This window comes from Mus caroli, unplaced genomic scaffold, assembly GCF_978045245.1.
Source record: "Mus caroli unplaced genomic scaffold, Mus_caroli_1 scaffold_10, whole genome shotgun sequence".
NCBI classification, from domain to species: Eukaryota; Metazoa; Chordata; class Mammalia; order Rodentia; family Muridae; genus Mus; species Mus caroli.
The window spans coordinates 42,046,367-42,069,859 of record NW_028227265.1 but is presented as its reverse complement, the minus strand read 5'-3'; the positions used below and the strand labels follow the sequence as shown (position 1 = coordinate 42,069,859).

The following is a 23,493-nucleotide window of genomic DNA, read 5'->3' as shown; positions in this document are numbered from 1 at the left end:
TGTCTCGGTATGCTGCTTTCTCTTATGCTGTGGTCTGTAAATGTATTTCTCTTCCTAATTTGGCTCTGTTTTTAGATCTAGCTGTGAATTCTTTATTCTCTCACATAGACATATGACAGTGGGGGAGGAGAGCATGCATATTTCCTAAATTTTCACAAGAAATCTGTCTTGCTATCTCCAAAGAGCGGAAATTTAGGGAGGAGCATCCAGTAGTCCCAGCTTCCTCCAAATCGTACTCAGTAGCATGTCCAATATGCCACATACATCGGTCAGACATTTGTCCTGAGCACAGTGAAGGCTTCAGAGGTGTGAAATGGGGTGGGCTTGTGTGGACAGAGGGGATTCCACGTCCTTGGGTAACTCTAGGAGCCATCTTAGTTGACACTTCACCCACATCCACCGTGTTTTGTCTTATAGGCTTCTGGAATCCATTTTGTCTGTAGAGTGGATAGAAGCCCCTGAATCGTATTTCTGGAGGCAGCCCTCCCCAGCCACTGCCAGGAAAGTTTGTATTCAGCAATTCTGGAACATGTGGTTTGAGGTTGGCCAGTGTTCCCTCTGTGATCCGGCAGCAGCCACCACCTGTCCCTGTCTCTTCTCCCTGAGTTTCCCCAGTACCTGCCACCCTCAACCAACCACTCACTTCAAAGTGCTCCGTTCTAGATCTCTTTTCGGGCTTCCATCCTAAGACTGTACACTTCCCACAACAAAAGTCTAAGTTTGGTTTTGCCAAATTCACTGTGGACCCTAAGTTGCCAAGACACATTTTTGCCAAACTCCTAGACAAACATTCAGAGCTAAGCTTATGTGCTCACTTCGGCAGCACATATACTAAAATTGGAACGGAGCTAAGCTCATCATGAGTACATACCTATTAATATGCAGCCCTCAGTGGGAGTGGCCTTGAGTCACAGCTACCTGATCCCTCCCTGACTCGTCCTCCTGCAATTCGGGATACCCAGTTTGTGTTCGAGGAGGAGAGGAGAGGAGCTTGGCCTGGTGTGCTCAGCACTGTGAGTGTATGCTTTCTGAGCATGGATAGGCCCCAGTGTTTACCTCTACCGACTTTATCTCCTCTGGGTGGGTGGGCACGTGAGTACTCGGTGGGTCTGGTTTAGTTTCTTGAGACAGGGACTTGCTCTGTAGTCCAGATGGGTCTGGAAGTCAGTATAGAGCTCAGATAGATTTCAAGCTCATGGAAGTCCTCTTTTCCCAAACCACCCGAGTGCTGAGATTACAAGTGGGGGAGCCACCATGCCGAGCCATCTCTACCATTCAGGCTAACACAAGTCTCTACCATTCAGGCTAACACAAGTCTCAGGCTGAGAAAACCCTTGCCTCCCCACAGCTCCCACTAATAGGTAAATCAAGTAAGTTTACTTTAAATTACCTTAAGAAATAAGGGTACTCCTTGCAACCTGTTTCAGGATACCACCTTGTCCCTTGGCGTCCAAGGCCCTATACACATCCAGCCAGGTCCCCTCCTTTCTCCTCCATTGTTGGACTTTATGCTCACACACAGAACAGTACACCAGCAGAGGATGTGACTAGATCAGAGCAGATTAGCACCAGGGAAAAATACAATCCTCGTAGAAGACAATACGTTTGATTCCACACAAGTGTCCTTTAGCCTTTGCTTGTAAGGCAGTTCCTTGAAGTGGCTTGTTTTTGCTTTTGAGACTCACACTGTCTTTGGGCTGCTTGGCAGTCTGTGCTCAGCCACAAGCACTCAGACAAAGAAGCCACGGCCATGTTCTTGTTTACAGAGGTTGCCGTCTGAGAAATTAATGTCTGCTTTTACTCTGTAATTAGGAAAATTTAGGGCCCTACTGCTCCAAAATCCTGCATTTGAGGTTGTATGTTATCTGGGTTTTCATGATCATTTGTTGGATTTCTGTCATTAATAACAGGCATAAACCCAGCAAGCAGCAGGGTGTGCGTTACATTTAATCAATTTGCTATCTGTATTCATGATGCACGTCCTCCATTTTGAGTCATGAAAAATTGAGAGGCCATTGCAAACAGAAAGAGCACCATGGATTACAAATGATGTAACAAGAGCAGAAGCACTATTAATTGGTCAATTGTGCTTGTCAGCCCATTTAAAGTGATTAAGGCAGGAAGATTAGAAAGGACATGAGCATGCTTGGGAACGAGAGCCCAGGAACACTGGGGATCCATTCAGTCCTCAGCGCCCAGAAGAATGCAACAGAACCAAATGCTGTTCATTCCAATTTTACTCAACAAATAATGGATGAGCACACTCCATGTGCCTTAGACTGTGGTGGACACAGCAGAAAGCATTGCAGAGGCCTTCTGTGACCTCAGGATGACATTCCAGTGTGTTCAGGGCAGATGGCTGTATAGTGTGATCCCCTTAGTATACAGCCACAAAACCCAGCAGGAGGCTGCAGGTGCATAAGTGACAGCTTGGGAGAAGCTGTCAACATCTGAAGGGAAGTTAGAATGGAGATCTAAGGATGCAAAGCTTTGGGTCCAGCACCCCAGTCTCCACCCACCACTGAAGAAGAAAGAGAATTCCTTTGTAGATAGCACCTGATGACGGATGGTTTTACTCGGGATGTCAGATTTCACACAGGTGAGGGAGGGAAGCATGTGGTAGAAAGTCCTTTGGATTAATCTTTTCTCCAGCTGGTGGATGGCCCCGCCCTCCCTCATGATGCTAGGCAGTAGCAGCGGCCCACAGTCAGCCACGTATTCATGAGGGCAAGTGCATGTTCGAAGCATTTTAGATACAAGCACTCCACAAATCCTATAAGATATTCAGCACTTAATGGAGGAGCTAGAGAAAGTACCCAAGGAGCTAAAGGGAACTGCAACCCTATAGGTGGAATATTATGAACTAACCAGTACCCCAGAGCTCTTGACTCTAGCTGCATATGTATCAAAAGATGGCCTAGTAGGTCATCACTGGAAAGAGAGGCCCATGGGGCTTGCAAACTTTGTGTGCCCCAGTACAGGGGAATGCCAGGGCCAAAATGTGGGAGTGGGTGGGTAGGGGAGTGGTGGGGGGAGTGTATTGGGGCCTTTTTGGATAGCATTGGAAATGTAAATGGGGAAAATACCTAATAAAAAATTAATTAAAAAAATAGGCTTTGTGTTGGAGATCTCGGCCCAGCATTAGGCTAAGGAAAGCTCTCTGTCGTTAAGATGTGAGCCAGGAGTCCTATAGGTTAAGAGGATTAAAGGCATTCCTAAGATATCCCTAACTTGGTTTATTGGGATGTAACCCCTACATAAATTGATGTATGAGGGTTTGGTTTGGTTTTAGTTAATTATGGGCTTAGGTGAAACTCAACCCAATGGGATGACTTCCCAGGACCAAAAAGCCCACCCTGTCACTTCTCTTGTGTAGACCCTTCTGTCATAGTTTTTTGGTTTAAGGAAACACATGGCCTCATTCGCCATTCTAAGTAACCACATCCTTCACACTCAACCAGGGCACACAGATGAGATGAGACGAGACTGGCCTCTGCTTCCGGGACACACTACCCTTTCCCAGCTTTCGTCTCACCTCAGGTCATCTGACCTTACCCCGAATCTCTGCTGTCTGTGATCCTTTGAAATGCAGTCCTCAGTGCCCCAGACACCTTCTCAGAGAGCCCCTGCCTCCAGGGATCTCAGCATTGCTTTGCTTTGCTCTGCTTGGCATATCTGTTACAGCCTCGATAACATGCTATCTGCTAACTCGGTTCTCAGGATCGTCTGCACTGTGTTCTGAATGCTGTGAACCCCAGCATGTGTTGCTCAAGGTCAGCTTGGTGTCCACATGCCTACAGCATACCTGCCCCGTGGAGGGCCTAAGGAAGCTGGACCGGATCAGTGAAGGATCTGGAGAGGAAGGCTGGGAGCTCTGCTGTTGTGTACAGAGAGCTATTTAGATGTTTTCCAGGGACCCACATAGAAGAAATGGATATCATTCTGACCAGGTGGTGACCAGGTGGCATTAATATTTGTGCTTTTGGCTTCACCCAGTACAATCTATTGGCATACATTTCTAAACCCTATATGAGGTCTTCTCAACACATTGACTTGCTTCAACTGACTAAAGTGCCGTAGCACTGTCTTTACAAGATGAGACCAACCCAGATGAGGCACTGCAATTGAGCAACACTGCTGTATGGGCTTGACAGTCTAGGACTTGCTTTGTGCAGAGCATCTGGGCAGTTTGGCGAAGGAGGCGCTGGGGTGGGATGATACAAGATTCCAAGTACTTTGTGCATATAACTCACAGTGGACTCATGAGTCTGTCTTGTTCCTGTCCCCATAGCAGGTGCCAGAGAAGCCAAATGGAGGAAGCCATGCTGCTCAGCTGCTGGCAAGAGCTGGCAGTCTTTGGGAGTTGTTCCTGTCCCCACCCTTATGTTAGAATCATTGGAACCAAGGTCCCATCTCAGGTCAGCTGAGTCAGGATCTCTGGGACAGGGATTTCACATCTGTCCAGAATGTTTTAAGTTCTAAGCTCTGCCTATGAACAGCCAGGTTGAGACCCACAGACCTGTTGGAAGAATGGCTGCAGAAGACCAAGACCACAAACCAACCAAAGAATTGCCGCTGATGGCAGGCATGAGCCCAGCAATGGTGGCGTGTTTCCTTGGTGTGTAACTGTACACAGAAAGCAGGGTTTGTAGTGCACCAAGGCTAGTCACACAGCAGATAAGTGGCCCACTTCCCTATTGTCTACCTCCAAAGAACTGATTTTTAAATTGCACATAGCATTCATCAAACAATTATTTTCCTTCTATGGGGCTAAGTTGAGTGGCCATGGCTTTTTTTAAGCCAAGTATTGAATGTTGGACACTTCATCAAATAAAGAATTTTTATTAAGACATAACCTTTCCTAATTATGGAAGCAAATAGGCCCAAGGTGTGGGTAGGTGATAGCTAAATTTATGTTCTTCAGTTGGCCATGAGTTTTGAAAATGAAGATGACTGTGGGCCTCTGTGATAGTCTAGCATAGTGATAAGCTGTGATGTTTGTGAGCACTGTCTGCAGCCCAATATGTTCTTCACAGAAGCAAGCTAGCATGTGCTAAGAAGTTCCATACACAGGAGGTATAGCCCTCCTCAGCCAGTGCTTCCATCTTTTGAATTCACGGTGTCACCTGTGACATCAAGGGGAGCGGTGCTGGATTGCCAGCTTTTCATCCCACTGGTCACCTTGAAAGCTACAATTATCAAGTGGCAGGAACCATAGTTTTAGAGAAACCTCAGACGTAGTTATTTAAGAACACAGCATTTTATCAAATAGAAAGATGACCCAGGAGGGCCATAGAAGGAATGCCATGTGTATATTGCAGCCCTTTGTCGGGAGTGGAAGCAGCCATCAAGCTAGGGTCACAGGAAGACAACCTCAGTACTTGTGACTCCTGAGAATGACCTGCCAGTTGGTGGCTCTCAAGGCCATGCTCCTCCCTATGAGGTACAGTTCTGAATATACAACTGTCTGTATGGTGCAGTCACACAGGAGCTTAAAACATGCTTGTACCGAAGATGCTTGGGCAGAAAGTGGGATGAAGATGAGGCTGAGCATATGCGTACTTTTGAAAGAACTCTGGGGTGAATCTCATGTGTAATAAGGCTGGGAAGTGCTGATGTATTCTAGGTAAATGGCTGAAATAGATAACAAGGGATGTCACCTGGGACACATACCCCACCAATCCCAGTATCAGCAAAGGGCAAGGACCCTTAGTGGACTTCAGTGGACAAGATGGACCCAGGCCCAAGCAAACATCCCATCCCTTTGTTGACTTCTTGATCCCCGCCCTGCAGAAATGACACAAAGCAGGGACAGGTCGCCGTGGACTTTATGTTTCTGCACACACTTGGCTTCCTGGTCCCTCCTGAGTCAGAAGCTAAGCCTGCGCAGCCCAATCACAAGTTCACCTGCAGGGGAGCTTCAGAGCTTCCAGGTTTCACGTGCCATGGTCTGGGCACACTGCAGCGTTCCTTCACGTGCTGTGGTCTGGGCTCATTGCAACATTCCATGAAGCTTTGTGTGTGTCCCAAACTACTTGCGGATGTCACAGCTCCATCTTCTCCAGAACTCTGGAACAAATCCATAAGGGAGGATGGAGCAGCCATGAGGAGAACTGGGACTGTGGGACCCCGACTTAGAGCATTTCTCCCTGGAAGGTAAAGCCCCTGGATGTTCCCCAAGCTTGTTTTCCCTGATCTCTAAAAATACAGCCAGAAAGAAGCTCTTTATTCTCTATAGCCAACAAAAAGCCTTTTTGTTTCTATACTTTACAACCAGAGATGCCTGCCTTCCTGTGCCGAGGACACAGAGATAAAAATTCAGAAAGAACTCACTCCCCACTCCTGCCCTGTAAATTTCACCAAGGACAACTGGAAAAGAAGAACTCTCTTCCCAACTCCTCCCAACTCTTCCCAATTCCTCCCAACTCTCCTCCCAACTCCTCCCAATTCCTCAGCTAGCTGTTAAAAGCCCCCTACTATCACTCGGGGTGAACTCCCCTGCTCTGTCCTCAGCTAGCTGATAATAAAACCTCTTGCAGTTTGAATCAGGTGTGGATTTCTCTCGGGTCACTGAGGTGCTGGCCAGCTCATCCCAGGACTTGAGCGGAGACCCAGCTTCGGGGGTCTTACAGGACCACACTCCAGGGCTTGTCCTGACCTGGGGTAGCTATAGCTATGGAGCAGAAATCCCACCACAAGCTGGGAGGGAAGAATAGAGGGACGTGTTTGTGTTCCATGTGGGTTAGCCTCTCACAACCTTGGGCTCCAGGCCCAGTGCCCCGAGGAGCTGTCTGTAGGCAGTGACACACCACACACAGGCTGAGAGTTAGTACAGAACAGATCAAGGGCACCACGGTCTGCTAGGACAGACCATGTCTGCTCCAAAAGTCAAACATGCCTCCAAAATCCATCAGCTAGCATCTGGATTTCCATGAACACAGTACACTGTGGGCTTCCAGTACCCTTCTCCCATGAGGCTTGTCCTGTCAAGGCCCTCCTCCACTTCAGTGTTATTTCCTTGTTTCCTCTGGTTTTTACTTGTCATTACCACCAGAGGGGAAGTCTAGAAGGTGAGGAAGAGAAAGATATGGTGAAGGAAATGAAACAAGAAGGCCCCCTTTGTCCTTAACTGTGCATGGGGAGATGGTGGTGGTGGTCAGAGACAAAGACAGCCTCCTAGCCTAGGGGCCTCAGAATGGGAGGTGGCCTCAAGGGTGCTCTTGTATGGCTGTGCCTGCCCATTGACTTTCCTTCTGTCTACTGTGGAGGCCATTGATACTGAAGCAGCCCTGACATCGTATCCTTATGTGCTCATGTTGGAAAGTCACAGGGACATAATCTCTATTACTTTAAGAACAAAGTTTCCAAGACCAACTTGTCTTAACTTTGCAGCAAAGGAGGGAGTTGCCCATGACGTGACACCTTCCTACTTAGCTGTAGAGGAGCTGGGGGACTGGATGTGTTCTCTGTCCGCCAGCCCCTGTTAGAGGAGGTCCTTCTCCAGCTAGTCCTTTCCCTCTCCCTAGCCTGCTGCCAGCTCCAGACACGTGAAGGCTGGCATTACCAGTCTTATCCTTGCCCTTGCTCTTGGTAGTGGTTACTTTTTTATCACTGTGACAAAGGACCTAAAGGAATCAATTTAAAGGAGTACAGATTTCTCTTAGGTCCTGGTTTCAGGGGCGTCAGTACATTATGGTGAGGGGCTATAGTGGAAGTTTGCATAGTGGTGGGCCAGAAACTGGAAAGAGGGCATTCAGGAAGGACTCGGGTGACATATAGTCCTGAATCCATCCCCCAGTGACCTGCTTCCTGTATCCAGGCCCCACTTCCTACTTGCCACCACCTCCCGGTAACAGCATCATGTTAGGACACATGGTGTTCTAATCATCTCTGGAAATTCCTCTCATACATGCAGTCATGCTCCACTAGTCCCCTGGGCATCTCTTCATACAGTCAGCTAGACAAGACCAGCCATCATCAAACCTGAGGAAGTGGCTCACTTGGTAAAATACCACACAAGCATGAGGGCTTGCGTTTAATCCCCAGAACCCAGGAAAAGCAGCAGCTGAAGAAGAGAGGAGGAAGGGGAGGAGAAAGAGAAGGAAGGAAAGAAGCAGCAGCTCTGTGTACCTGTAGTCCTGGGGCTCAGGAGGCAGAGGCAGAGGCGGAGGCGGAGGCGGAGGCAGGAGGATCTCTGGGGCTTCCTGTCCTGACAGTCTTCAAACATCCGTGGGTTTCAGGCTCAGAGAGAAATCATGTTTATAAAGTAGAGAGCAGTTGAATAATAAACCTGACATGAACACATACCCTTAAATCAGACACAGACACACATACATATATACTGCACATTCACTCGAACACACACACACACACACACACACACACACACACACACACGGGGAGAGAGAGAGAGAGGTAGCTGTCATTTTCTCAGACTATAGACTGAGTTCAGGTTTTAAAGAGGAAGAAGACAGATATGGGGTATGATCTAGTTTGGTTTCTGTTGCTCTGATCAACCCCACAACAGAATCACAAAGAAACTTGGAAAGGGAAGGATTTGTTTGAGCTCACAGCTCAGGTCACTCTCCATCCCCGAGTAAAGGTGGGGACAGAAACAGAAGCCATGGAAAAATGCGCCTAGTCCTCATGGCTTGCTCAGCCTGATTGCTTGCCTTTTTGAAAGTGATTTATTTTTATTTTCTGTGTATGCGTTTGCCCAACATGGATGTGTGCACATCATGTACATGCAGTGTCCAAAGAGGCCATGAGGAAACATTAGCCGCTTCCCTGTAACCGACTTGCAGGACTTGCAGGTGGTTGTGAGATACCAACTGGGTTCTGGGAACTGAACCTGAGTCTTCAGGGACAGCAGCTGAGCCAACTCTCCAGTTCCTTGGCCTGCTTCTTTATACAACCCAGGACCACCTGCCCACGGTGGACTGGGCCTTCCCACATCAGTCATGACTCAAGGAAATGCTCCCTGGGCCTGTCTACAGACCAGTGTGATGGGAGTGGTTTTTAAATGGAGGTCCCAGATGACCCTACCTTGTGTCAAGATGACATAAACTCTAGCTGTCCAGAAAAAACGACAAAAGGCTACTTACTACCTCTCTCTAAGAGAGGAACCTACAGAAGGCCCCTGCCTCTCTCTAAGAAGTGCTGCTTGTTCGAACCCATTTGAACATTTTTTTTTGTCTTTTACTCCTACATAGTTACCAAGCATGTCCTGAAGATGAAGATACTCTCAGCCTAATGTCTCCAAGCAAATATTGATTCAGCAGTATCACCCAGGTAGGTGCGTTTTGCTTAAAAGGGGCTTTCCTGTTAGCCCTTGGCATGTATTGTGCTTAGAAGCTGACAAGACACATAGATCTAAACCCACAGGAGCCTTCAGAGCAACTGTTGGTACTGCCCTCTGCTAGGCAGGAAAGTAGGAGCCAGAGAGGATAACTGATCCACCAAGGTCACTCTGCCAGTGAGCATCAAAGGCAATTCTAGTCCACATAGTTACCATGACATTACAGGATGTTTGTCTAGAACTTAAGCCCCAAATACTATGCTTAAGTTCTAGACCGCACACATGTGTGCACACACACAAGCACACGCGTGCACACATACAAACACAATGTCCATTTCTCCCGAAATCCTGAACACTTTTCCAGCTTCAAAGGGTAGCAACCTAGACGTGCTGATAACCCACCTTGGCCTCTGCCGTGGGATTCTGCAGACGTCACCCTTAATTTAAGCCAGTGTGATGGATTGTGGTGTGGTCTTTCTTAACTGTATTACTCCTGCTTCATTCCCTGAGCATTCTCTCTACTACACCTGGGATGCATCCTCCTTGCTGGGTATAACTGGCCTATTTGCTCAGTAAAAGCAGTGGGGAAACAAAGTGTCCTTGAAGCCCAGACATAGCAGAATGCCTAGCTGCCCTCCACCCCTGAGTCTGCAGCCCCAGGTCCCCCAGACCTGCTCACTTTACTCTTTTTTTTTTTTTATTACATATTTTCCTCAATTACATTTCCAATGCTATCCCAAAAGTCCCCCATAGCGCCCCCCACTTCCCTACCCACCCATTCCCATTCTTTTGGCCCTGGCATTCCCCTATATTGGGGCATATAAAGTTTGCAAGTCCAATGGGCCTCTCTTTCCATTGATGGCCGACTAGGCCATCTTTCGATACATATGCAGCTAGAGACAAGAGCTCCGGGGTTCTGGTTAGTACATCATGTTGTTCCAACAATAGGGTTGCAGATCCCTTTAGCTCCTTGGGTACTTTCTCTAGCTTCTCCATTGGGAGCCCTGTGATACATCCAATAGCTGACTGTGAACATCCACTCCTGTGTTTGCTAGGCCCCGGCATCGTCTCATAAGAGACAGCTATATTTGGGTCCTTTCAGCAAAATCTTGCTAGTGTATGCAATGGTGTCAGCGTTTAGAAGCTGATTATGGGATGGATCCCTGGATACGGCAGTCTCTAAATGGTCCATCCTTTCATCACAGCTACGAACTTTGTCTCTGTAACTCCTTCCCTGGGTGTTTTGTTCCCAATTCTAAGAAGGTGCACAGTGTCCACACTTTGGTCTTCATTCTTCTTGAGTTTCATGCGTTTATCAAATTGTATCTTATATCTTGGGTATCCTAAGTTTTGGGCTAATATCCACTTATCAATGAATACATATTGTGTGAGTTCTTTTGTGATTGTGTTACTTCACTCAAGATGATGCCCTCCAGGTCCATCCATTTGGCTAGGAATTTCATAAATTCATTCTTTTTAATAGCTGAGTAGTACTCCATTGTGTAAATGTACCATAATTTCTGTATCCATTCCTCTGTTGAGGGACATCTGGGTTCTTTCCAGCTTCTGGCTATTATAAATAGGGCTGCTATGAACATAGTGGAGCATGTGTCCTTTTTACCGGTTGGGACATCTTCTGGATATATGCCCAGGAGAGGTATTGCTGGATCCTCCGGTAGTACTATGTCCAATTTTCTGAGGAACCGCCAGACTGATTTCCAGAGTGGTTGTACAAGCTTGCAATCCCACCAACAATGGAGGCGTGTTCCTCTTTCTCCACATCCTCGCCAGCATCTGCTGTCACCTGAATTTTTGATCTTAGCCATTCTGACTGGTGTGAGGTGGAATCTCAGGGTTGTTTTGATTTGCATTTCCCTGATGATTAAGGATGTTGAACATTTTTTCAGGTGTTTCTCTGCCATTCGGTATTCCTCAGGTGAGACTTATACCCTGCTATGCTGCAGTGTAAACTGCCTTCCTGTCTCAACTGCAGAAGCCCTCGTCTGGCCGTATGTGGCACAGTGTCTTTTGCCGAGGCTGGTGCTCCACCCAGACCCCTAGAATCTAGTTGCAGGGCATTCACCATGTTTACTGGCATCCTAGGTGTGTGTGGGCTCTGCAGCTTGCCTTCAACTGGTCCCCAGCTGCTCTTTTTCTCTTCTCATATGATGCTCCCCACCCTCAAGGGCCAACCTAGCTAGCTGTGTTTACCTCAGGTGAGCCTGGCTCCCCTATGTGGCTTCCGGTCCTGCCCATCCTCCACCTGTATCCCCTTCCTACACAGGTTAGGCCCATATACCCCTGAAAATGGCTTAGAGTGCAGGCTCTGTGTCTAGCATTAGAGCCTTGTGTTTGCCCGATACCTGTCCTTTAATGGCATGCAGCCCCGGTGCCTTCATATAATTATTGCTCACAACGCTGTCCAGTGGCTGCGTCCAGAGTAAACAGTAAGAGAGCAAGGAACTTGCTGGGTTAGGATCAGATCCAAACAGGGGCTGAGGTTTTCTATCCCAAGCTGCTGCCCTCACCAGGGTCCTCACCTCTGCTATCCTCACAGAACACTAAGAGGATGACCAGCCCACCCCAGCCTACTCTGCATCTGTACCACAGTACACAGATCCATGCATGCTTTCACTCAGCTTCACCATCTCCTTATTCGCCAGATCTTTACTGAGCATAAGTGTCCCCACAGCAACACAGAGTGGGACAGACAAGAGGCTGCCCTCTGGTTACAGGAAGCTGACCACATCAAATCACAGACAAGCTATGTAGCCAGAGGTTAGAGGTGCAGGGGACAGAGCTCCCCATCAGCTACAACAACCATTTCCCTTCCTAGCAGAGTACCAGTGGCATTAAGATATCACCAGCTTGGCTACCCCTAAACCTACAAGATGGTAGATATACCCCTACCCATGGGTCCCAGGCAGGCTTCACAGAACTAAGGGTCCTTGCAGTGCCCACCCCACCCCCACAGTGCCTCAAGAGGAAATGTGGTACTTTCTCAAGCCAATGAGGCAAAGGTAAACTGCTAGAGAGTTGAGCATTTCTAGGGATAGTATCCCAGATTTAAAGAGAAAGCCATAAGAAAGGCTGGTCTCCAGGTGTGGTGGCACATGCCTTTAATCCCAGCACTCGGGAGGCAGAGGCAGGCGGATTTCTGAGTTCGAGGCCAGCCTGGTCTACAAAGTGAGTTCCAGGACAGCCAGGGCTATACAGAGAAATCCTGTATCAAATAAAAAAAAAAAGAAAAAAGAAAAAGAAAGAGAGAAAGAAAGAGAAAAAGAAAAGAAAGACTGGTCTCGACGCGCAGTGGTGGCACATGCCTTTAATCCCAGCACTTGGGAGGCAGAGGCAGGAGGATCTCTGAGTTCAAGGCCAGAGTAGTCTACAGAGTGAGTTCCAGGACAGCCAGGGCTACACAGAGAAACCCTGTCTTAAAAAAAAAAAAAAAAGGAAGGGAGAAAGAAAAGGAAGGAAGGAAGGAAGGAAGGAAGGAAGGAAGGAAGGAAGGAAGGAAGAAAAAGAAAGACTGGTCTCTCCTTCCTCTGTTTTGTCTCTTCTAAAAGTGATATCTAGAGCATTGTAACCCACAGGCAAAGCCACACCATATATCAGTGAACAGAGAAACAACTGCCCTTCTCCGGGCCCTTCTCTGAGAAGCTGGAGCATCAGCTCTGGAGCTCTCTGGAGCGGTTTCCTAGCTCACTGCCCCCAGCTGAACACAGATCGGTCAGATCTACTTCTGTTCCCGCTGCGCCCCCATCTCTCCCCTCTGTGCTTGCCGAGCAGTAGGTAGACTGCTCATATTTGTGGAATGAGTAGTGTGTTGTTGTCCCCAGTAGCAGACCTGGCAATGAGACTTCATGAGCCATATGAAGGGAGTGTTCCAGAGGACAAAAATAAGGGAATAGAGATAGGACAAGGGTGGGTGAGGGGGCAGAGCACTGGAGCCAGGCTGTCCCCCTCACCTCCACTCCTCAACGTCAGACTGCAGGGTTCTTCAGGGGACACAGAAACATTGCTGAAGCAATGGCAGGAAGCAACGAGGACCTGGGTGCGGTGCCTGTGTCTGTCAGTACAACCGTCTGGCTTTCTACTGCTGTGATGAAATACTGTGACCAAAAGCCACTTGGGTAGGAAAGAGGTTATTTCACATTACAGCTTCTAAGTCCACCACTGTGGGAAAGCCAGGGCAGAAACCTAGAGCAGAAGCCAAGGAAACACTACCTACTGGCCTGTTCCTCGTGGCTTGCCCATCCTGTTTCCTTATACCATCTAGGACCACTTACCCATGGGTGCCACTGCCCAAAGTGAGATGGACCCTCCCACATCAATTATCAGTCAAGAAAATGTCCCACAGACAAATTCTGTGGAGGGACATTTTTTTCAGTTGATGGTCTCTTCCCAACTGATTCTAGCTGTGTTGAGATGACAAATAGTAGCCAGCATACCATCCAAACAGACAGCAAAGCCAAGGCAGCCTTCAGGCCTGCTGTCACTTCATCTTGTCCTTCCTAGGACCAGAGGGGATACTGCCTGCTCAGGAAAGCCAAGAGGAGCCTGCCTCTACTGAAATGTAAAAAGTACACTGTGCATATCAAAAGCATTATTGTGTTTCACTGTGCATCGCCAGATTCTTCTTGCAAAACATTGAAGCTTAGTTCATAATTTGGTGATAAAATATTGATTATTTATCCACAGCCGCATGCAGAGGTCCAAAGCACGTAAACAGGATACCCACCCTGCATTATCTTATATTTTAAGTCAATATGAAGATGGACATTCTACCCCTGAGACCAATTTCGATCAAATACTTTTGTCAATAAAAAGATACTAATGTCTGAGTGTGTCCGTTCCTCCTGTTAGTCTGGGTTCTGCTTCTCCACACACCAGCTGCCTCCAAGAGAGGCTTCCAAACTCCAGCAGCTCCTGGTCAGCCTGCACTTTCCTTTATTCAAGCCATATGAGTGAGAAATATCAAGGGCATGGTGGGTTGGCGGGGAGCTGCCCACTTAACCCCACATCCCAGTGAGAGGGAATGAAGATAAAGTGAATACAACTTACAAGTGTATCTGGGAGACGCTTCACTGCCATCCTTAGCAACTGCTTGTCTTCTGCTTCCAAGACAGAGCAGAGGTGTGGACTGTCTCTGAGCATCTGCCCTGCTTGCCTACCCGGCAGGTAGGCCACCTGAATCTCAGATAGAACCTCTTCCTAATCTGTTTTTTTACTTCTAAATTGTTTATTGGGTATGAATTTTGCAAGTGTTACCTGTATTAGCAGTAACAGTGGAGTTGAAGAGTATTATATGTTTCTAGGCTGCACAGTGAGAGCCACAATAGTGTGGTAAAACAGATGTGGCCCTTTTCAAGGCCACAGCTCTTACTGATGGCAGATTCAGCTCGCTTACACCTTTCTGGGTTTGTGGGCCTGGTTTAGTGATCTAGTGAGTGTCACGATGTCTTCTGCTAGCCTTATGGAATGGATCACGTCCTTCCTACCAAAAAGGGGAACACAGACACTCAAGAGATCTTTAGCTTCACTGCTACATGCACAATGTCAGAATGCTGGATAAATGTACCTGTCTGCTCCATTGGTTCATCTCACACACTGGGCTGTGACTAGGCAGGAGAACTCTGGGATTTACCAGTGAACCAAACAGGTATTCCAGTGGGCTCTCAAATAGCAGTAATGAATAAATACTGGTTAGACTGGGTTAGTCAGCGACTGCACTAGAAGGAAGGAGGCAATGTAAGAAGACTGAGAATTGCAGCTTTAAACAGAGAAGGCAAATGTGAGCCAAACCACCACAAGAGAGGTGGAGGAGCTGGAGGGATCGCTGTAGAGGGGAAGGGCAGAATTTCCAGGCACTCGCAGGAGCCAGTGCCAGCATCCTGGGTCAGGGATGTGCCTGAGCTATTTGAAGAAAACTGAGTGCCTGGGATGAAGGGAGTTGAATGTTCATGATTAAATCAGAAGAATGAGTCTAAGCTTCCTGGGGTCTCCTTACCCACCCTGCACCACACAGAGTCTCCAGGGAGAATATACTAAGACACGACAGGACCCTGGACGCAGCTGGGCAAGAAGCAACAAGCCCAGCATTTCTTTTTCAGGTAACAAAGCCACTTGTAACTGGCAATGTCCTGATTGGACCTGGACATACAAACTCTAGGCCAGGGAAACTTGAGGGCTTGGCCTGTGGTGGGGTTAGAAAGACCCCCACCCCTGTTGGCTAATTCCGGGGCCCAGAAAAATCCTAGCATTGGGGCAAAGTCTGGAATCTGTCTATACGGGAGAAGCCTACAGCATTGGCAGGTGAGAAGGAACCTTTCAAATTTGCAATTTTCAAGTGTCAGAATGATATCGTGCCTCTCCTCTGATGCCTGGCATGAGAAACAGGTCCTCCTGGTTCCCATCAACACGTCTGCTGGGTGAGGGTGGCCTTTGCTCTCTCAACCATCCAGACCCTGGCTGAGAATGCCAACTCCAACACCGGCTACCACAGTACCCAACCCCACGCTCCCAAGGACAAGACCTAAGGTCTGCACAGTACTTCTAGAAGATTCTAGTCTAGTCAGAGGCTCTCTCAGCACCTCTGTTCAAGGTATTAGAGAGACAGAAACACACAGGTTGTCCTCTGAACGGTAAGCAATCCAGCAGACAGGCATCCCTTTAATTCAGCCTATACAGGATACACTTCATAAGGCAGGACACTAGGTGCAGGGCCCAGACTCCCACCAGGAAAGATCAATATTCACCTGTGAGCACTTATGTGTGGCCCATGACATAAGACCTTTGTGCAACGGTTTCAAAGCAAAAACAGCCAAGGTGAGCAGAGAGAGAGATTGGTCCTGGCTTGAGCATCTGAGACCTGAAAGCCTATCCCCAGTGACACACTTCTTTCAACAAAACCACACCTCCTAATAGTGTCACTCCCTATGGACCTATGGTGGGCACTTTCGTTCAAACCACCATACCTCACTCAGCTCATAAATCAAGAAGCAAGAGTCCTCAAACCTCGAGATTAGGACAAGCCTCCACACCTGGCCTACAGACCTGGATAGAGCGGGGCACACACAGGACAAGGCCCATCCAGCCAGCTGGACTCTCCAACTTCATTTTCTGAACAGAGAGGGCAAGAGGAGTTGTATGTCTGGAGATGCAGTCAAGAGAATTGGTCCTAGACACTTGAAGACATCAGTTCAAATCCAGATCTGGTCGGCTGCGTGATCTTGGGCCACTCACACAACTTCTCAGAGCTGCATCCTCACCAGTGATGGAGAGCTGGTGCCCACTTCACCCAGCACTAGGATCCCATATGTACTAGCTCCTGCTGGCTCATTTGTAGTATGCTTTTCCCCTGACCGAGCTTCCATGGACCTCCTCCTCACATGGAGTCGAACTCACTGGGTACTGGTGGTCAGGGGTGATTTCCAGAGCTTGGTCATAGAGACCCTGCGACTACTGTCTAGATAATTCACTGGGGGAAGCAGCTGGCACGGCATAAGGACATGGCAGCCACCGCAGGACAAAGTCACATGCTGACAGCCTCAGGCCACCCACCTGTAGACAGCCAGCATTAAAGGTTCAGTTATGTGAGTGAACCATGATGAAGGGGAACCTCCTGCCCCACTCACCCTCCGAATGACAGCAGCCTAAGTACCATGGCATCTGAAGGCTCTTAAGGCAGAGCTACCCCCTGCTGCCACCCTGAACTTACACCCAGCAAAAGACGGGATGTCCCTCATGCTGTCTTTCCTGACAGTGCTGTCAGCGGACCTGTTAGACAGCAGTAGATAATTATTCCAGGCAGGTCTCATCTTGATGTGGCCACTCCTCAGATAACACGTGAGATTCTTCCCCCCTACCATGCATGGACTTTTCTGCAGAGCCCCACCGAAGCCACTTGTTCTGTGTGAAACCTTGTCTTCAAATATGTGTGTGGCTCCCATGTGGAATTCCAGCTCCTCGGAAGCTCAGTCAGGAGAATTGCTGTGAGTTCTAAGCCAGCTAAGCTACATAGTGACCTTCACATCTGGGCTACAGAGTAGAGCCCTGCCTCCAAAACCAAATGCTATCGACATCTGTCTCTTCCCCTGGACCCTTTGGAGTGTTGCCCCCTCCAGGAAGCCCACCAGATCCAGTGGAGACTCTTTCCTTCACATGCCTACAAAAGTACTCTCTGCTGTCCCTTATTGGAAGACTTGCCACATGGCCTCAGAGGGCCAGAGCCAAACTTTTTTTTTTTTTTTAACCTATGCTTTGGCTACTATGAGGCTCAGTTCCACTACAGATGACCGCCAGGGCTTTGCAGTGGGAAGACTTCAATGCTAACCTAATTCCTTACTCTCTATGGGATTAGTCAGTGATAGCCTGACCTCATTTTATCTTCCTGATCTTAAGGTATTTTTGCCCTGACTTCCTCATCTATCTTTTTTATTGATTTGTGTGTGTGTTCTTCTGTAAATTGCAACAAATCCTTGGTGAAATGAGGCAACATTAGCTCATCTTTTCTGGTCTGGGACGTGGGCAGAGACTCTGAGTGTAGGAAGCAGACGTCTTCTGCTACCCATGGGTAGTGCAGCCTTGACATTCCTTTCACTTCTTGTCTCCTGCCTCACCTCCCCACGGTGGCCACATTCTGTCTGGCAGGTGGGATGTGTGGAGTGAATGCCCTCAGGAAGAGTCTAGGCCTTTACCATAGTACCTCACCAGCATAGTCATCTATGGCTGTTGAACTGTCACCTGTGGTCATCATCCAGAACCAAGGCTTTTCTATAAGGAGCCAAGAAACCTGTGGAAGGAGCTTGCCCTCTCCTGGGGCAATGGTAGATGGCCATTCAAGGCTCAACCACACCAAGGGCACAGACTCAACTGCCACTAAACCCCAGAGCAGGGAAGAAGCACACTGGCTTAGGAACCCCGGGCAAGATAAACACCACCCAACAGCACTGATCTGGGGAAGAAAGGGGTCTTGATTTTTGTGGGCCTCAATGAAACCTCAGGGAGGTTACATTGTAATTCTCGGTAAGAAGTCAGTATCATTAAGACTAGCCCACTAACTGCCCACCTCTAGCTTTCTGCTGAGCAGACACTCTTGGATTTCAATTAGCTTATCACATCATGGGCAACAGGGGGTGAGCATATGAACAGAAAGGATGCTAATGGGCTCTTTTCTGTGGTACTGTTTTTCTTTTTCATTAAAAAGCCTACTTGCAGTCTCACATGCATGGGCATATACACATAAACACAGGCGCACACACACTCTCAAGGACTCTTACTGCTCCAGGTCCCCATCCATGGTGAAGGGATTGCAGATTGTGAGTTCTGGCTGGTAAATGTGGATTGGGCCAATCCCTGAGCAAAGTCTCCATAGTTTTGCTTCCACCCCATTTGCACAGTGAAGGCCTAGAGCTGAGTCGGAGTGGGTAAGTTCCCAAGATCCATTCAAAGAAATGACTCCTGAGCTAGGTAGCAGGAGTCTTGGAAGGCCAAAGGAGCATTGTAAGCTTGAGGCCAGCCTAAGCAACACAGTAGCAAATCCCTCAACAACAACAGCAACACAAAGGCTGGAGAGATGGCTCAGTGGTTAAGAACACTGACTGCTCTTCCAGAAGTCCTGAGTTCAAATCCCCACAACCACATGGTGGCTCACAACCATCTGTAATGAGATCTGACACCTTCTTCAGGCTTGTCTGAAGACAGCAACAGTGTACTCATAAATAAAATAAATCTTTAAAACAACAAAAACCAAAACAACTCCTGTCCCAGGGTTTACAGGAATAACATCAGAGTATGTAAAAATTTTTGGCAAAGATTAAAAAAAAAAACCACACAAAGGGAGCCCACATTAGTCAGCAATGGGGCCACACCGAATAACAAAAGCACCAACTTCCCTATTAATAGGCTTAATACTGTTTGTTTGTTTGTTTTGTTTTGTTTTGTTTTCCAAGACAAGAGTTTATATGTGTAGCCCTGGCTGTCCTGGAACTCACTCTGTAGACCAGGCTGGGCTCGAACTCAGAAATCTGCCTGCCTCTGCCTCCCAAGTGCTGGGATTAAAGGCGTGTTCCACCACTGCCCGGCTTAATACTGTCTTAATTGCCCAATCACTTCTATTTTATTAATTAAACTGAAGGATCTGAATTTGTTACTCCTTAATAAATACAGTGTATTTACTTAACAAAATGTTTACAAAGATGAGGACCAGTGGATGGCAATAAGGCTAAACTTTATCCTATAGAGCTGAGAACCACCAAGCCACCACCCACTGGGCAGGAGAAAGAAAGGACAAAGTGATAGTTTCTCAAGCCTCAAGCTGCTCTGAAACATTTAGAAGGTTCTGTAGTCCCTGGTTGCCTGACATAGCTAGAATTATAAGGGGCAATATCTCTTAGAGTCTGCATTATTTTTCTTAATTCACTCAAACTACCATGAGTGAAGAGTCTGGCCTGTAAAGTCAGTATGATACCTGAGTGTGACATCAGTTTTACCCTTGCTAAGTGGGAGATGAAGAGGAGAGAAGGAGGGCTTACAAAACTGCCCAGCCACATCAACGCTTGTCTCAAAAGTCTAACAAGAAAGGCATTTTTCCCCTTTTATGACAAAATTTTTGTTTGAAACGATTAAAAGATTCACCAAAAGAACCAAATAAAAGCAATACTACAGCTGGCTTAGCACCATGGACAGAGGCAGGTGTCTGCTGTCTTCTGTGTGAGCCAGATAAGCAAAGAAAGCGGCAGTGGGTGCTGTGTCTCTGGGGAGGAAAGGGGGCTGAAAAGGGGTTGACACATATCTATAACTTATTCTGCCTGTATCACACTGGGCTATTTAGAATATCTTCTGTCCTCCCATCCAGAGGACATGCAGTGTCATTCCCAAAATGGTGGTGACCCAGCATTTGTGTAAGATGTGCATGAGTAGACAAAAGGAAACGTTATATAAAGCCCATCAAAACCCACTCCTGGAAACACCAGTAGTAGGCAAAACCCCGGAGTTTCCTGCTTAGCAGATGGGTGGATGTCTCTCATGTGTAGCCTCGAGCAGGACTCCTTGCTTCTAAGAATGATGGTGCTGCCTTTCTCCTTGTGGCTGGCCACCTCCTGACTTGGCTTCTATAGTTGCTGTACTTGTCACATCGAAATAGAGGAGGACACTCATGAACAAACACTCAAATATTTTCCCAAGCTAAGCTTGGAAAGGCACATGTCACCTTTGCTCAGTTGTCTCTGATCAGAACTCAGTCCTCAGCATATAGACATATAGAGAAGGTAGGTAGGTAGGTAGGTAGGTAGGTAGGTAGGTAGGTAGGTAGATAGATAGGTAGATGGGTAGATGGGTGGATAGGTGGGTACATAGATATTTAGATAGGTAGGTACATAATAGATGGATAGGAAGATAGGTAGATAAGATAGATAGATAGATAGATAGATAGATAGATAGATAGATAGATAGATAGATAGATAGATAGATAGACAGAAGACAGACAGGCCTGTCATTGCTGGTGTTTCTAGTTCAGCCATTGGGCCAAGGCCTGAGGATTTTTAAAAAATTATTTTTATGTGCATGTCTGTGCACCCATGTGCATCTCTGGTGCTTCCAGAGGTCAGAAGAGGGTTTCCGGATCACCTGGAATTTCAGTTACAGATAGTTGTGAGTCACCATGTGGGTACTGGACATCGTACCCAGGTACTCTGGAAGAGAAGTGCTCTTGACCATTGAGATGTCTCTGTCCAGCGCCTCCTCAGGAATATTTTTGATGTGTAAATTAGATTTCCTTCTATTGCAAGGAATAAAAAGGGCTCACCAGTCTTAAATAAGATAAGTCACTGGCTCATGTGTGTAAGACTGGATCACAGCATGACCCAGACTTCAACATCTTCACAGGAATATCTGGGCTGTCTGTCATTCATGTCCTCCATGAAGGTGCTCAGGCAGGCTACAACTCAATATAGCTGACAACAACAGCTCCTAGCATGTGTTTTTATCAGTGATCCTAAGAGGTTTTTCTTTTCTCACCATAAAAGTCACATGGTATATCCTGTTGGTACTAAGTGTCCTAATTAGGGCCCATATTCCATGTAATCAAAAAGATGGTGCCCTTGGCCAGGCCTGGGCCATGGCAGCCTTAGAAAGGCCTATCCTGTATAATGCAGACAAGCTAAAACAGACACAGGCAACTCCCCGGAGAGCCACCATACTGCTGTTCTCTGATAGAAAAGACTGGTGCCAAGCAAGCCTCGACTAACACTATCACATCAGCATTCCTCATGATGGCTTTGAGCAGGCTGCAGTCCTGCGAGACTCAAAGCTTTCTGCAAAGCTGTAGAAGCAGAAGGGTGCCCCCCCCCCACCAGCCTCTCAGTGCTTCACCCATTCACTGGTCATGTGACAGCACAACTCTCCAGATTCCTGTTAGAAGGCAAGGATTGTCTTTGGCCCCTTTGCATAGACTCCACCAGCAGTCTTTCTCTCAAAATCCTTACCCCATCCTGCAAGGTTAGAGCATACCTCCAAACACCTCAGAGACCTTAGGGGAGAACTACTCCTAAAGCCTACCAGACCTGAAATGGACCAGGAAATCAGTTCAGCATTCTGTAGGTATGGCCATCATATATGTGAGTGTGAAAGCCTTCATTAAATTACCCAAGGAGGCTCATCCTGAAGTGGGACAGCAGCACCAGGTATGGCTTCTCTAACATCCAGAGAGATGCTTCAAGTATTTCATGATAGGAGTCCATGCACCAGTTTGCATTCTGGCGAAGCAGGAAGCTTTGGGTCAACCTGACATGATAGCTTTGTCAACATTTCTCCAAGTGGACTCCTTGTTACCCAGAGCATAGCAGTCAGTTTTTGTTCCTTTAAGGAAATAAATACCAAGGCAGGCTACAAAGAACAAGATTCAGTTCACAGTCCCAGAGGCGGGAAGACCCACCAGTGAAGTGCCAGACCTGGCAAAGACCACTGGCTTCATCACATATCCAGATGGCATCACGGCAGAAGCACATTGTGGGGAGAGCATGCATACAGCAAAACCAAAGGTCAGGCTGGGAACGGTTAAACTCAGTCTTAAAACAACTTCCTTTAACAAGAACTCAGTCCTGCCAGGAGCACCTTAGTCCCTTCTGAGATCAGTAACCCAGTGACCTCCTTTTAGGTTGCACCTCTTATAGGACACATCACCTCTTAAGATCACCATACTTGGGACCAGTTCTCTAGCACATGAATCCTTAGCAGGACATACCACATCAAACCATAATACAGACTGATGTGACATTATATCCTGAGAGAAACTAAAGCATTTGATGTCCATGTGAGTTGGGGAGAAGCTGGACTAGATAGGATTTTTTTTCTGCAGGACTTCAATCCTTTAATATTCTGATGTGTGAGTCTCAGCCTTCCTAATGCTGAGCCTTTTTTTTTATTATTCTTTCATTTACTATATCCTGACCTCAGTTTCCCCTTCCTCTACTCCTTCCAGTCTGCCACACACATACCTTCCTCTGCCCAAGATCTACTCCTGCTCAGTTTCCTTTATGCTGCGATTCTTTCATATAGTTCCGCATGTGGTGACCCCTAACCATAACATTATTTTTGTTGCTACTTAATAACTGTAATTTTGCTGCTGTTAATATATGTGTTTTCCAATGGTCTTAGGTAACCTTGGTGAAAGGTCTCTCACACACACACACACACACACACACACACACACACACACACACACCCCAAAGTTGCAACTGACAGGTTGTGAACCACTTCTCTAGAAGAAGCAGACTGAGGTTGGCAGTTTTATTTAACAAAGCCCTCTTTGGTTTGTAGCATCCTATGAAACTTTTCCCAAGATGTGGATTTATGAATTGTCCCATGGGGAACTGTGTCCTTGGGGAATATATGCAAATGACGGCGACTGGGTTTGTGCAGCTGTGAAGAGGTCAGGTAACGGCTTTTTAAGAGTTCCCAGAGGAGGTAAGGTTGCCGATTTTAGCAGAAACCAGACTTTTTGCCTGAATTAGAACAAATGAGGTGTCAGTGTTTTTCACAAAGCTGGTGGCATCTCAGGTGTCTGGGAACTGAGAAGTGCTAGACACAAGGGCACTGGGGCTTGCATGCCTTGGGCTCAGTCTCTGCTCTGCCATTCAGGAGCTGTGCAGACTTGAGCAAGGCGCTTGCTCCTTCTAAGCATTGTCCTCCTCCTT

General features: G+C 47.3%; 1 long non-coding RNA gene across 4 annotated transcripts in view; it reads left to right on the top strand.

Annotated features, from left to right (window-relative positions):
• LOC110300937 (uncharacterized) overlaps nt 1–14,139 on the top strand; it is a 52,168-nt gene extending 38,029 nt beyond the window's left edge. For 2 of the 4 annotated variants that reach the window (XR_015048619.1, XR_015048617.1), the window contains exons 2-4: nt 4,292–6,156; nt 9,213–9,291; nt 14,000–14,133. This is a non-coding gene — a long non-coding RNA (uncharacterized LOC110300937). Of the gene's footprint in view, nt 1–4,291; nt 6,157–9,212; nt 9,292–13,999 lie in introns of all 4 variants that reach the window. The other 2 variants (XR_015048618.1, XR_015048620.1) reach the window with 2 other exon arrangements.
• Nucleotides 14,140–23,493: the final 9,354 nt, after the last annotated feature.